General features: G+C 37.8%; 1 protein-coding gene across 2 annotated transcripts in view; it reads right to left on the bottom strand.

The window, feature by feature from the left end:
- The window catches only part of WLS (Wnt ligand secretion mediator), a 113,473-nt gene that overhangs the window by 76,528 nt on the left and 21,571 nt on the right, over positions 1-15,374 (bottom strand). The gene's annotated exons all lie outside the window — the stretch shown is intronic.

Raw genomic sequence — 15,374 nt, 5'->3', positions numbered from 1 at the left:
AGGGCATTAATACCAAGAGATCGCCAAAATCCGGGTGAGGATCCTTCAGTGACCTCCAGAGGCATCATAAAGCATCCCCAAGAGCCTTCCCATTGTTTTCAGTGACCGGTTATTTATTGAAAGAATACATTTGTTTTCTTCAGTTCCCTCACCATTCCAAACAAATGTCACAAAAATCAACTGTGCTTCACTTTCCACCTGCCTGAGGGCTTGGAGACCTCTGGGGCTTCACAGAACACAGTGTCTGAAGTCAGAAGACCTGGGTCTGAAGCCTGGTTGAATGACTTACTCTCAGGTAATTTTGGGTAAATTGGTTAAATCTATAGTAGCTTCAGGATCCTCATCTGAGAAATAAGATGGTTGGCTTCTAAAATTCAACCAAGATGGCTGGTTTCTAAGATTCTTCTTAACTCTGAAATTCTACAACACTGCTTTTGATAGAGAGAAAGAAGTTTTCTGACTTTGGGCCCCCATTTAATGTACCTATCAGAGGATGGAACCCAAACACTGACTGACACTTCAAGGGTATACTAAAATACGATACATGCACTTCAAGAGGGATCATCAAATTTGAAATATATAACATTAACAACACAATTTTGTGATTATAAAATGGTCACATAATTATAACAGAAAATTTGCAAAATACAGAAATGTTGAAGTTCAAAACAACAGTTACCCAAAATCCCACTAAAGAGAAGTAGCCACTGTTGGAAAAATACCAAAGTATTATCTGTCTTTTCTATGAGTGTGTAACTAGATACAAATTTATAGAGGAATTAATTTGTATAACTTTAAAATACATACTAATATTAACACATATCATTACAAAATAGGGTCATACCTATTTGTAGCTTCTTCTTTTTAATCACTTAGCAAAGTAGAGTAGAACAGTGGTAAATAACACAAGCTGTGAAGCCAACTTGCCTGGCTCTCTCATTTCTGGTTGTGTCACCATGAATCCAAGCTAGCAAAGTTTGGGGTGAATTTCTAAACCTGTCTGTGTATTAGTCTTGTTATCTCTTAAATGGTAACAATAATAGCTTGAATGTAGTGTCCAGCTGCAGGATAAACAGCATGAACTGGAACCAAGGACTCATCTCCATGGAGGGGAGGGGACTGTGGACAGAAGACACAATGTCATTGGCTTCGATTTCCCTTGGAATCACTTCCTCGATGTCTCAGATCTTGTCACACTCTCTGAGTCGTTGTATACATTAAACAAATTAACATATGAAAAGTATTCAGAACAGTGCTTGAAAGTACATGAAAAAATATAAAATTAATTTTAGCTATTATATTTTCTATGTAATTAAAATTTTTCAACTAGTGGTTGCAAAATAATCACACGATACACTCTTCTAATTTACCTATAACCTTCCACCCCTTGTTTTGTAAAGGTTGTCTATAAATAAGAATAATTCTTTGCCTAATATGTTTTGTTAGTGATTTACCTCAACTTTTCCCTCTGCTGTCTCAATTTGTTTATGGCATATTTTAATACAGAGAAATCCCAGATTTCATGTACAATCACACTTTTATGTTTTTCCCATTCTTCTGTGTATAGAGAGACTTTCTAATCTCTAAATTCAATAAACTTTTACCTTCTAGTCATTTTTAACAATTTCATTTTTTAAATATTTAAATAGTTGATCCACATGGAATTTATTTTGATATAAGGGATGAGGTGAGAATCTAGTTTCATTTTTCTAAATATTTAAATTATTCTTTACTGAACAAACTCTCCTTTGTTGTTGCTTTATGACAGCACCTTTATCTTATGTATACAAATAGATATTTCTGGACAATCTAGTCTATTTCCATGTATTGGACTGTAAATTCATGGCCCAACACAACATGGTTTTAAGTCACGTAAACTGATGGTTTATATCAATATCTGATAGAGCAAAACCCCTCCCCCATGCCATTTCATGTTTATATTTTTTGCTGGGATCTGACTGAAATTACATTACATCTATAAATTAATGTGGACAGAGTTGGCATCCTTTCCTGACATTTAGTTTTCCCACCCAAGAACAGTGATCACTTCTCTATTAACTGCAGACCATTTTAATATCTCTTTGAAAATTTTCATAGTTTTCTTCATGTGGATCCTTCTACTACAATATATTTTTAAATCTATTTATAAAACTTTTCTCTGAAAATAGTGGAAGGAAAACATAAATCTGGTTTATGTGCATGGTTTAAATATGTTTAATTTTGCACATATGATACTTGACACACAGTGCTTTCAGACCCTTTATGAACAGAAATCATCTCTTACTTGATAGAGATCAAATAGCAACTAGAGGAATATGTAAAGCAAGAGGAAAAGTCATTTATGACGCAAGAGTGTGTATTATTAATACTTTGCTCTACTTCTAGTGCTCAAATACACATTTTTCTACCCCTAAATATCAATCCTAACAGTAAATTTTGAGTAGTAAAATGTTATGTTCCCAGAAAGTTGGGATGATGCCTACTAAAACTTACCAGAAAACACAGCACTGCTAAACTCTGGCTGAAAGTTCTTCAATGTAGTATCCTGAGTACCACAACACAGAGCCACCACTAATCCAGGCCAGGGAAGTTTTTCTTTAAAACTCAAAACTGTATCATGAATACATTCTACACCTAATCCATCTAAAATCAGACATCTCACTTATTATTAGAAATATGAACCAATCAAACTTTGGTTATCCTGACTCTGCTAAATAGCCCACCAACGTTACAAAGACCAAATGGCACATTTAACTAAACTTCTTTTAATGTGGTTGGAGAATAAACAGGGAGACAAAAGTCATGAATTCTATTTTTGGCTAACATACTCAAACTGACTATTTGCTGCAGAAAATAGTTACTACATTTTAAAACTTCTATTCTTCCAAAATGAACCTAACCTTTTTTCATTTCTTTATTTTTTTTCCTTTTGAAAAACAAGTCTTTCCCTCCTTAGACCAAAATGAAAAATAACTATCTGAGTTCCTAGTTAACCTCCAAAACCACATTCCAAACTTAATAACAGAGAAGCTGAACATGTTACAGGCACAAAGGCTGCATTTTTAATGGACACGGTGAACGCCTGCCTTTGTAGCAGCCTGAATTATTTTCATTCTTTCATTAGTCTAGTGTTTCTTGCATAAAGAAAAAAATCCCAGGAATACTAATATTTTCATAAATATCATGGCAATGAACTTGGGAAGCCGCAAGTGCATCTCAAGCTGTACTATAAGAATCACAAGTATTTTTCTTCACTTGAATAAATCTAGTCTAAAAAACCTTTTGTATAACTTTAAAAACCTGAAGATAATTCAACATTTTCCATTTCTAATAGTGCTCAAAAGGTGAAACGTTTGTATCATTTGAGAAAGTAAACAGACATTCTGTTATTCAAACATGGACAGTTAATGTTCCCTGAATAATATGTTTACAGTTCAAGACAACTTCCTACTCCAGCTAAAAGTGAATTTCCAGGTGTTTCTTATGCAGAAAGTATAACAAAGTAAGCCAAAAACAAAGTCTATAGCTCTTAGCTGGTTGCCTACTATAGAAGGTGTTTTCATCAGCTATAGCCAACAATGTGACTACGTAGATCACAAAGCAGTGTCTAAAATCAAAAGAACTTTGATTTCTGTCTTTAAATTTTTAAAAAGTGTGAGGGATTTTATTGTAAGAGAAAAGAATGAAATGGGAGAAGCTGAAATTATCGGTGACCTTTGAACAAGCCACAGTCAACTAACCAACAGTTATAGGTAAGGAAGGCCTCAGTCGCCAGCGTGGTTCTAGGGATTAATAGTTTGTGTGCTTAAGAAGGAACTAGATGGATTCAGGTCAACAAACTGAGTCATGTTTGCTCAGGTGAAAGCTAAAAATAACCACTCCTCAGTACTCCTAGGATAGTAATGTAATATCATCCAGCTGCTTCAGCACATATTATAAATGTCCCCTCTACCCATTCGTAGCACTTAGTTGAAAACAAGTGGCCCAAAGCTACTTCTACATCAGTACAATTTCATAGACAGAGCAGTTTGGCCCAAAATGAATATGCCCAGGCACTACGGACTGGTTAGTTTATGGTAGGTTAACACAACTTTTGGAGTAGGCACAGAAGTTATAAAACACAAGCCACTCTTTGAAAACACCACCCCATTTTGAGGCCAGTTCTCTTTACCGTGTCAAACATAGGCCATTTTTTTTCCTTTTTTTATCTGTATTTCAACACAGTATTTTTGGCCTCCATCTCTCCACAAGAGCAGAGAACTGTGAAATCTGACACTACACAACATTTAATTTTAAAGTGATGTGAAATCAATAAGACTTCTAATTCGAGGCTGTGAAAAACTGTACAAACACAACGTGAAGCCTCTAAAAATTCAGTGACCCTTCAGTGACATACATCACTAAGGCTCATACTGCATTCACCAAATATGTCTTGAATACCTACTATGCACGAAGCACTGTTAGGTGCTTGAGGGAACCTAAGAGACACCAGCCATGTGGAATGTAAAAATAATGGGGAAAACAGACAATACATAAATAATTACAGGAAAAAGTAATTATAGTTGTGGTGATACTATATTTACCCTGACATTACCTGAGAAAGGGCCATAGTCAGATATTTGGAAGGCAGGAGAAATGAATTCACTAGAATGAGGCAAAAATTCCAGTCATCATTACAATGCAACCTTGAATAAAAATGTAAGTGAACAATGACTAAACCTGTACTTCTTTTGGAAGAATATTCATTGACTCCAGTCAGCTTCCTGTTATGGCATCTCAAATGGCTGTCCCGTTTACAAATTACTATCTGGCCAACCACTACCGCTATCATGCTCAAAGTTGAGTCAACATCAAATCATTAGCCCCTACTCCCGCCAGAACCTTTAATTAGAGAGTTGGACAGAGACACAAGACTTGGTTGCCTCCTAGAAAAGTTAAAATAAAATTAAAACAACATGCTGACATGACACATGGTCTCCGTTTAAGCCAACACAGACTATTTATTTCTTTGCTTTATTACAAGTAAAGAAGTTTCCTTTAGCAGTTATCTAGGAGTATTACTATTATGTGGGCCTGTGCAACCTAAAGATAGAGACAAATGACAGTCCCAGACCCTGAGTTGCTCACAGTCGAGTGTGGGAGGGTGAGAAGTTGGCAGAGAAGCCCATCCTGATTGAAACGTGCCCTTACAGATGTTGCACAGGAGGCATCAATTGTGAAGGGGGCTGGGAGGGCTGCCTGCCCGAGGCCTGGACTTAGACTTCACAGAGAGCAGGTGTTAGTTAGCCAGGTGGAAAAGGGGACAGGAGTAGGGAAGGCACTGAAGAAGAGCATGTGCTGGGTCAGAGGCTATCTCGAAAACCACAATACAGTCGTCCCTCTGTATCCGTGGAGGACTGCTTCCACGGCCCCTGTGGATACCAATTTCTGAGGATGCTCAAGTCCCTTCTATAAAATGGCACAATATAGTCGGTCCTCCTGATCAGCAGATCAATCCCTGGCTGGTTGATCTGAGGATATCGAAGGCCAATCGTACGGTCTGTGTTTGAGCATTAAATTTAAGAAGAGATCATTTACTAGGTGAAAATGCTGCACAGCCCTAACCTTGTTACAGCCCTTTGCTTTCTCTGACCAGGGGTCTAGTTCTCTAGGGGGCCTTGGCTTCTGTTCCCAACAGTCTCAGCTTCACTTTGTACAGCGACATGAAGAGACCCACAAATAACAAAGAACTTTTATTTGGGGGAATCTTTCCTTCTAAGACACTGTTGGTATCTTATAGGTAGCCACAAGGCCAGACATGAGCAACACGGTGCCCCGGAAGGAAGGGAAAAGGCAATGGGGTCTCCGAAGAGCCTGTGCAGTCTCCATTATCAGAACAGCCTTCACCTAAATTAGAGGAAGACTGTCTTCCTTGCAACAGAAATGATATTTCAGGATTAATGTGCTTTGGGCTCCAAGGGGAAGGAATGTGGAAAACAGACCAATTAAAAGGGTAATTCATGTTTACAAGCATTAATAACCAGAACCTCTCTAATTGAAAAAGTAACGATTTTAATTAAAAATGGTCAAACATTTCAGAAATATTTTAGAGAATTTTATTTTCAGAATAGCATCTTAGCTAACAAAAGTGAAAAAACAAAACTATACACACTGATTTAAAAACACAATCGGGCTTCCCTAGTGGCACATTAGTTGGGAGTCCGCCTGCCGATGCAGGGGACGCGGGTTCGTGCCGTGGTCCGGGAGGATCCCACATGCTGCGGAGTGGTTGGGCCTGTGAGCCGTGGCCGCTGGGCCTGCGTGTCCGGAGACTGTGCTCCGCAACGGGAGAGGCCACAGCGGTGAGAGGCCCGCGTACCGCAAAAAAAAAAAAAAACCACAAAAAAAAAACAAAACAAACAAAAAAACACAATCATTTCATGATGTATGTAAGTCAAATCATTATCCTGTACCCCTTAAACTTATACAGTGCTGTACGTCAACTATATCTCAATAAAACTGGAAGAAAAACATTAAAAAAAAAATAAAAACACACCCTTACAATTAATGAAATGAAACAAAGCTGAGTAGACTCCCATTAATTATATGATCTAATAATGAATATATAATAACTGACAGAATAACCCAACCAGTATAAGATTGTCCCTAGAAAAAAATGCTGTAACAGTACTTATTCAAAATCTGTTTAAATGTCAAACATAAATGAATAGTTAGATCTGTAAATTAACATCTTGAAAGTTAAATCACTTGCTTCCTGTCTTCATAGATTTTATGGTCTGGGAAATCTTTGCTGTCTGATTTGATCCCATTTAACTATAAGATTTCTACACATTTTGTACCCTACTGTATTCCAGGAAAATTGTTTTAATTGTCTGAATGAAAGAAATTGTATTAATACTTCATATAAAAGCTTACAAAATATCCAAGCTGTAAGCAACTATCCCTGAGACCAGGTCATTTTCTCTTCTGGAATGAAATGTGATATATAATGTTATAAATTTGGGGACTTAACATTTAAATCTGGGTAAATTTTTAAACTGTTATGAAATATGTGCAATAAGTCTGATCCAGGTAAACTATAGAGCTGTTTAAGCAAAGTGCATTATTTATATTCTTACAATTATTTACTTTCTTGAAAGTGTTATCTTTCTTTGTTGTAGAAAATGGTGCACTTGTATAAGAGTTCATTACTCTTATTTTTGATTATTTTGCTTTTGCTAATTAATAAAAATTTAAGGTGTTATTTCCTTTAATTTTATTCCCATTTCTTAAAATAACTTATTAAGCTGTTTATATAGGTGTAAAAATATGTGACAGAATTATATTTAGAAGAGAGATGTATTAAAATATTAAAGTGAAAATAAATTAATTAATTAATTAAAACACAGACAATTGCTAGCAGATACTTTCTACTGACCCAAGAGGGAGGTTGATTTAACTCTTTAAATCTGGTCTTACTTCAAAATCTGTTGTCATGATCTCTGACCTGTATAAACATGAATAATTGGTTTATTTATTTTTTACAATTTGTTTATTTGTTCTCTACTTTGTTCCCTAAAAGATTTTGGATACTAGGAAGTGAATATTAGACTTTATTTTTTAAAACGAGTTGAGGCTGATTTAAAAGCATGGAATTAATGTTTGGGGCACTAAGAATTACTTGGCCTATGTCTGTATCTACGAAAGCAATAGCTGGATAATGTAAGCCCCACAGCTTTCAGCTGAACTACAAAGCTAAATGGCTCAATATCTATTTCACTTTGTAATATAAAGAAAACTTCCATTTCCTGGCTATGAACGGTATGTATAAGATGTTCATCATGGATGGTATGTATAAGATGTTCATAAAAGATTATACACTCAAATTGGTTCTAAGCCTTGCCTATCTGAATATCTATGCTTGCCTAAATGAGAATTTATATGAAATGCATTGGGCCTTTAAGGCCCTTGGACAATTCCAGGGTTTGCTTAGAATTTTTTGATTCCCTCCCAAGGAAGGGGATGGGGAAAAGAGGGGCAGAGGAACATAGGTGACCACAGAAACCAAGGAGACCAGACGAATACCTGTTATTTATACAACTACAAGTTTTATTCAAACCACCCCCCCAAACACTCATTTAACATAAAGGAATCTTCAGCTAAATTTAACAATTAGCTTTTAAATGTATTAAATTGAATTCCCTCAGAGACTGCACCTGCCTTTCTTAAGCTCAGAAACCTTCTACCTTAATTCTAGTTAAAAGGATACATGTGGGATATACTATACAACTGAAGTAGCCAGATCATATTATCTGGTTGAGTTGAGAGATTTGAGACAACTAGCAATTCCTTGACCAATTCTGCTTACTGTTCCCTCCAGGTCAGTTCCTAAAAAGATTTCTTAGTATCTACCACAGCATGTACCTAAGTTTTAGAATGTCTCATAATAATGACCACTTCAAAACTTTTCAGCTAAAGAAAGTGTAAATAGTTATGTTAAACTGAGTGCTTCAGAATTAACTGACTCGGTCTGTTAATTCCTTCACATAAATTGCTCTGAAGTTGTAATGGTCAGACACTCACTCTACCTATGCCATTGACTTTGAAGATAAAATTCTATATTTCAACCACACCAATTAAATCTTACTAGATTACTAACTAAAATATTATTTCATGATTCAATCTCAGTCACTAGAGAACCAAAAGTGGGTGTGCAGGGCCAAGATCTGGAGAAGTAATTTTCAGAATTATCCTAGCTATGCCCCAGTGGGCATAACGGGGTACACTAAGTGACGTGTAATTCATCCTTGCCAGCCGTTTTCAGTAAGTAGTAGTTAATTATGCTAACATCTGTTCTAAGAAAGCTAAATTTTAAACACAGCAGAACATTCCTCTACACTAACCTACCACCACCAAAACACACAAACACACACACACCCCACATAGCAGAGATGAATGCAAAGTAATTTGTACTGTACACACACAAGTCAAACACGTATTTTAAAACAGTTCCCTACAACATAAACTTATGAATAAATGACAGACATTTTGACAGGAAAGTTTCAGAAATTGTAGCAAACACTTGTGTAATTCATTCCTTCCTTAAAAAATATTGAAAAATAGTGTATGTTTACATCTTAGGCTGATGAGGATTTTCAATGCTTAGCCTGCAACCTCAATTGTTCTGGAGCCAAAGATGCGACAGCTTTGAGGAATAGAAGAATTACTCTACATTTGTCAGAATCTACACAGCAAACATGAAGCGCCACTTGGCTTCCATTACTTGTCTGGCTTGGATCCCGTGGAATTGAGGAGCGCTGGAACCAAAAGGAAAAAAATTACTGTGCTTTGGGACATAGAGCCAAATTCTTACATAGTATTTGAAATGCTGTGGTAAACATGAAGTTACTTTAGGCTCAAGATTAGTGCCAGTTTTTTCCCCTCTTTTTGAAAAAATAATAAAATGCACATAAAGAGCCCTGCCAGAGTTTTAGCACATAAAATCTGCCAACCATTAGACGTGCTAATTGGGGGAGCAATCCTGAATTCAGATTAAAAAAACTGACCCTCAACTCTGGTGTCTGGCAACGAACAGAGATTAAATTAAGAAGCTTGACAGGTACCTCAAATATTTCTGACCTCTAGCTCTGAAAAATACCTACAATTACTGTTTCTCCATCGCTTCAAAAATAGTCAAAACGCTAGAAACTACACACGAAGTGAACACAAAAGTCCTCCACAGAAAAAGCAAACGGCTCATCTGTTGACACTCTTGCTCATCGCTCAGCAAACCAGTCATCTGGGCTGCATTTCTGACTTGGTACCAGTGCGTCAAAATCAGCCGCCATTCAGCCAAAAGGCTGTGGAATGCAGCCAAGACCACCTATGGAGAGTGAATTATAGCATCTTATAATTTACTACCTTGGCTATGATCTCATAAACCCAGCATGCAGGGTGAACAAGCTTTTGTGTGGAAAATCTCTCCGAGCCCCTGTAGAGGCCCCCAAAGCTGCTCTTGGCAGCTACGTGGGTAGGGAAGACACAAAGGTGGCCACCTGGCTCTATGAACCAGCAAGCTCACCACTGGTACACCTTTGGAGTGAAACTTTAGGGTTAGAAAACCCCTAAATTAAATCTTCTAGGAGAAATGGCTGCTTTGTTCTGAAGTACCTATTACATTCTACAATAATTTCACATGTTTATTACCTATAATTTATTATTATCAGACATGTATTATTTATAAATTACAGATATTCTACTTTTATCAATATTACCAATGTTAATAATAAACACGAATACTAACTAATATGTGAACTGCACGTTGCATTTTACAAAGCACTTTCAGACACTTGGATCATCTAATCCTCATAGGAAACAGGTGAAGCTGTTATTATAATGGTCCACACTGCCTATGCAGAAGATTGGTAGCTTTGTCCCACCAGTAAGTGGCAGAGCTGGGACTAGAACCCTGGTCTCACTTCACATCTGCTGTGCCTTCCAATACACCACATTGCCTCAATTGCCAGTTTACTTATTAGCCTTTATCTTTTTACTATGAGGGTTTGCAGCCCATATTAAAAATGTGGGAGCATGTTTAGATACCACTCTTTATCATTATTTCCTGGAAACTGAGGTTCACAAAGGTAGAACTTAACAGTTATTTACCCTATACCAGTGCTGCCTTGAAGGGATCAAGGCCTGCACGGTGGAAAGAAAAATAGGAGACAAAATGAGATAAAATATTCACATCTTAGACTTAAGTGTATATAATTAGTGGCTGCAAATTTGAAGATTTTATAACAAAATCTATATTCCTAAGAACATATATAGGGAAATTTTTGGCCATTTCATTAACATCCCCTACACAAGTCACTTGCTTTTAAAGGCATCAAGTCCTACTTTTGAGATCAAATCTACAAAACTGCTCAGACAGAAACCTGGGCAAAAGAATCTTCTGCGGCATTATGATCTATTTACCTAGCAGCTCTAAATGAGATTTTCTCTGTGGTCCAATGAATTACTTATGAAAGTTCACAAAAGAGTAGCAAAGAAAAGCAATGGAAGATTTCTGGTGTTGAAGGAACTGTGGAGCACAGGATGGTATCAGAAGTCTTGAGATGACACACGGAGCTTCTGAATGGTGACAGGCAAATGCAATTGTGACTGGAGGGAAGAGCTAGTTAGGAGGAAGAATTTGTGGGCCCTGTTGGTTAACGCGCGACGTGAGTGAGACAGAGAAGTCAAGGATGTCCAAGTTCTTTGCATGGGAAGCAGATGGATGGCAATGTCATTAGCTAAGAGAGGAATCAAAGGAAAATGAGTGATATGTCATATGACAGGCAGAATATAAAGAAGCTGGGGGTGTAGAGCTTGTTAAATTAAAGAGCTCAGTCTGTACGATGCAGGGGGTGTTACAGATAAAAGGTCAAATACATGAATGACTAAGATTTGGAAGAGGAGTTAGATTTATTCTAGGTGGTTCCAATGTTGCAAGTTCTAAGGAAGGAAATCTGAGAGCAATAGAAATCAGATGGTCCGAAGTTAACCTGACCAGTTGAACACAATGAGTTACTCATACCTGTGTGAGTACAAATGTTCCTGCTAGAAACACTTGGTAAGTGCAAAGAGCACAGAGGACATTTGAGCACTGGATGAGGATGGAAAGACAGCCTTTAGGGCCTTTTCCATCATTATATTCTATGAGCACTCTTCAGACATTTAGAGCTCCAACTCTGGGCCACAAATTAATTCTGCTATCCTGAATTACTACAAGTTTGAGGATAAGAACCTTGGCAGAATGAATTATCAATTATCATGAATTATCAATGAATCAGGATTGTGGAGTTCTAGTACTGGATATGCCACTAAGCAGGCAAAGTATTCAACCAATCTTGGGCCCCAGTTCTCTCAATTGTAAAGGGCAGTACTTGAACTGCTAGACATTCCTAACTTAGAAATTCTTCCACTGTAAAGGGAATTTATATGTTCTATGTTATGGTGAAAGTCATTCTTTTAAGGTTGAAAAATACCCTTTTAAATTAGGATCAATGTATATGCCAATGCTACAGGCTGCCATGCCTTGCCCATCTAGCCCCTTCTCCCCTCATCTTCCTTGTATTTTCACATCTGTTAGAGGAAAACACTGTACTCTCCTACTCTTCTCTGGTGCTTATTGAGGCCGAAATGGGCTCTGGGTGTTTTCTATCTTCCAACAACTGCTGACATCAACAAATTATTCCAGAAAGCAAAGGCAAGCTAGAGCCAACTGTATATGTAAAATTTCATACTGATATATTCAGCACGATGAAATATACCCCTGTAATACATACTATGGGAAGGTGGTCCAACCTAATCATAATGAAAACGTTTAGGGAAAAAAACCCAAAACTCCATTCCAGCTTCCAGCCAATGGCCCATACACTTGCAGTATAACAACACAAAGACATTCCAACACAATGAAATAATCTGGAGTATGTCCAACCTCTGTTTTTCAGGTTGATAGAAATAGGCTCAACAGAGCTGAGTCTATTATTCAGAAGAAATGGAAGTCATGGCAAACACTGCCCTAAGCCAAAAGATCACGGACAAAATTTGCTAACGAGACATCAATTCATAACATTCATTCAGATTTTCATTTAAACTGCTGGGTTCTTAATATATTTCAAAATTTACCCTCTATGGAAAAATGTTCCATAAGAGGAAATGACAATTACAGGGCAGCAAGGGAAATGCTTTCACTGAAAGGGTTCTTTAGGTTGCTGTAGGCATCTACAAAAACAGAACAAGAGAAATTAAAAGCAAGGGCTCGAGACTCAGAAAAACTTGGGATCAAATCTAACTCTGTTTCTTACTAGCAATTTAGTTGGGCAATTTTCATGGCCTTACAAAATGCCGGTTTCCTCCTTTGGAAAAGCTTACTATGAGTACCCACCTCGTAAGTTTGTTGTAAAGATAAAATAGTTAGTAAAAAAGAGCCTATCACAGTACCTTGTACATAGTGAGGCCTTAATGAATGTTAACTACTGATAATAAGAAAGCTGCCAGCAGATGGAGAAGAATAATCTGGTGGGAAATGGTGACATGCTCCTTGCTCTCTATCCTGTCTCCCCCTCCTTCCCACCAGGGATGTGTTTACCTAAACATTCAAGGAACTAGAAGGTCTGAATTTTGGGTCATTAAAAACAGAGGTTCTCAGCAACAGGAGATGATTCTATCAGAATTTTAACTTGAACATCTAAGATGTCTTTCCCTTAGAAACATCCCAGGGATATCCTAAGCAGCCTGTTGTTTGAACACAGGATTAGCTCTTAATTTTCTCTTCAGTAAAATGGGCTTAATAAGATCTTTTTTCACAGTTATTTCCATAACTTATTAGAAAATGACTATAGCCAAAAGTATTAATGTGGGTCTTCCCTACTCCATTGCCTCCTCCCTGCAGATAGAGAGAACGCTGGTTTTGCTTGCTCTGTTGCAGGCCCTCACCAGCCCCCAGCAGGGGTTCAACTTATTGCTAAATGGATTCTTTGAGTTTTCATGATACACAATCAAGAGAAAAGGGACAAGTGGAAGAGATGGGCTTGGGCTGGGGGGGGATTTTACCAGAGGAGGTGTTAGGGGTATTTTGGAAGACAGAAGTTAGAAGCATCGAAGAAAAGGGGGGTTTCTAGAAGTAGTGCTACAGATTATATGTCTTCTTTACCATGTTTCACAGTATGAATAGAGAACTGAAGTTATTATATTACTTTAAATTCATTTTGGGGGGATTGCCTATTTCTTTGACAGAATCATTACTTCAAGATGGCTCTATTAGGCTAGTCATGTCTTTACATGGGGGCAACACAAACAAAACAGATTAACAGGTGCAAAAAAGTCATCCAAACCTTTGGCAGGACTTATTTAATCAGCACATGACACTGGGAAGATGGACGGGATTGACAGTTTAGAAAGGCAAGCTAGGATTATGGGGCTGACCATACGAGGCTAGAGCTACACCTACACTATCTCATCATCATTTTATTGCAATATTTTGTTCAAAGCCTAGGCTCTTTACAATCAGCGAGCTGCACATGCCTATTCCCTCTTAATACTCCTGGCTACACTGCCGCCATCCCTCTACCCCAGGGCTTCTCATCCCCGGCACTGTTGACATTTGGGGCTGGATAAATGTGGAGGCTCTTCTGGGCACAACAGGGTATTTGGCAGCAGCCCTGGCTTCTGTTCACTAGTTGCCAGGAGCATCTTCTCTCCTCCTCCCGAATGTAGTGCAAATCAAAAATGTCTCTAGACATTGCCAAATATCCCCTGGGGCGCAAAATCACTCCTGGTTGAGAACCCCGGCTTTATCCCAATCACTCGGGCTTCGGAGAAAAATTCATACCCCACTAAGCCAATTTGCGACACTCCCTTTTCAGAATTTGCAACTACGGGGATTCCAGGCTCTGAATAATCCATAACCATCACAGTTGCCTGCATGCTGGACTGGCTGCAAAGGGCATCAGGTTGTCATCTACAAATTGTAAATGATTATAACAGCTACCAATCGCTGGGTATTTCATATGTGCCAGGAAGTAGGCTAGGGGATTTAACTGGATTGATTTTCATTCTTATACAGCAGTAAGTGGTAGATATCATTATCTCCATTTAGAGATGAGTAAAATGAGGCTCTGAAAATGTAAATAACTCAACCAAGGTCACAGCCAATAAAGGGTTGAGCTGGGGTTTGAACCTAAATCCATCTGAGTCCAGAGTCTCTCTCTGTCTCAGGTCACACTATTTCTCCTAATGAGAAAAACCAGTGCAGACATATATGCGAAGTACATTTGGCGTGAGTTACATGAGTTAAAATGGGGAGGCCAGCACATAGACTGTGGTAGAACTCGGTGCTCTCTGAACGAAGCTGATCACCAGTAATAGAGGCGTATTTGTTCTAAGGACACTAACAAGTTGATTTTTGAATTATGGATTTTCTACTGAAGACAGGAAAATGGTGGTTTCCTCTAAGCAGAAACAACAAGCAGTAGCTGGTTGCCATGGTAGCAGAGGTAAACTTAATCTTGACTGGGAATACAATCACCAGACAGGGACAGCAAGATTCTGGTAAGGAATCTTACCAGACAACGGTGTTTTCACCTGGAAAAGGCAAAGTCAGAGAGAAATGATAGCCATCTTCAATTATTTGAAAGGCCACCATCTAACAAAAGGTAAGCAGCACATATTCTAAATTATTCCAAAAGGAAAGTCCAGGATTCATGAGTGGAAAATACAATGTGGTAATGGAAACCAGTTTTCCATTGAATTATAAGAAAGAACACTTAACCATCACAGTGTTTCAACTAGATTGAAAAATTAAACAATTTTAATTGTCTACTGAGCAACCGTCACTGGAATGGAAAAAA

This window comes from Lagenorhynchus albirostris, chromosome 2 (assembly GCF_949774975.1).
Source record: "Lagenorhynchus albirostris chromosome 2, mLagAlb1.1, whole genome shotgun sequence".
Classification (NCBI taxonomy): domain Eukaryota; kingdom Metazoa; phylum Chordata; class Mammalia; order Artiodactyla; family Delphinidae; genus Lagenorhynchus; species Lagenorhynchus albirostris.
The sequence above is the reverse complement of the archived record's forward strand: the minus strand, read 5'-3'. Positions and strand labels throughout refer to the sequence as shown.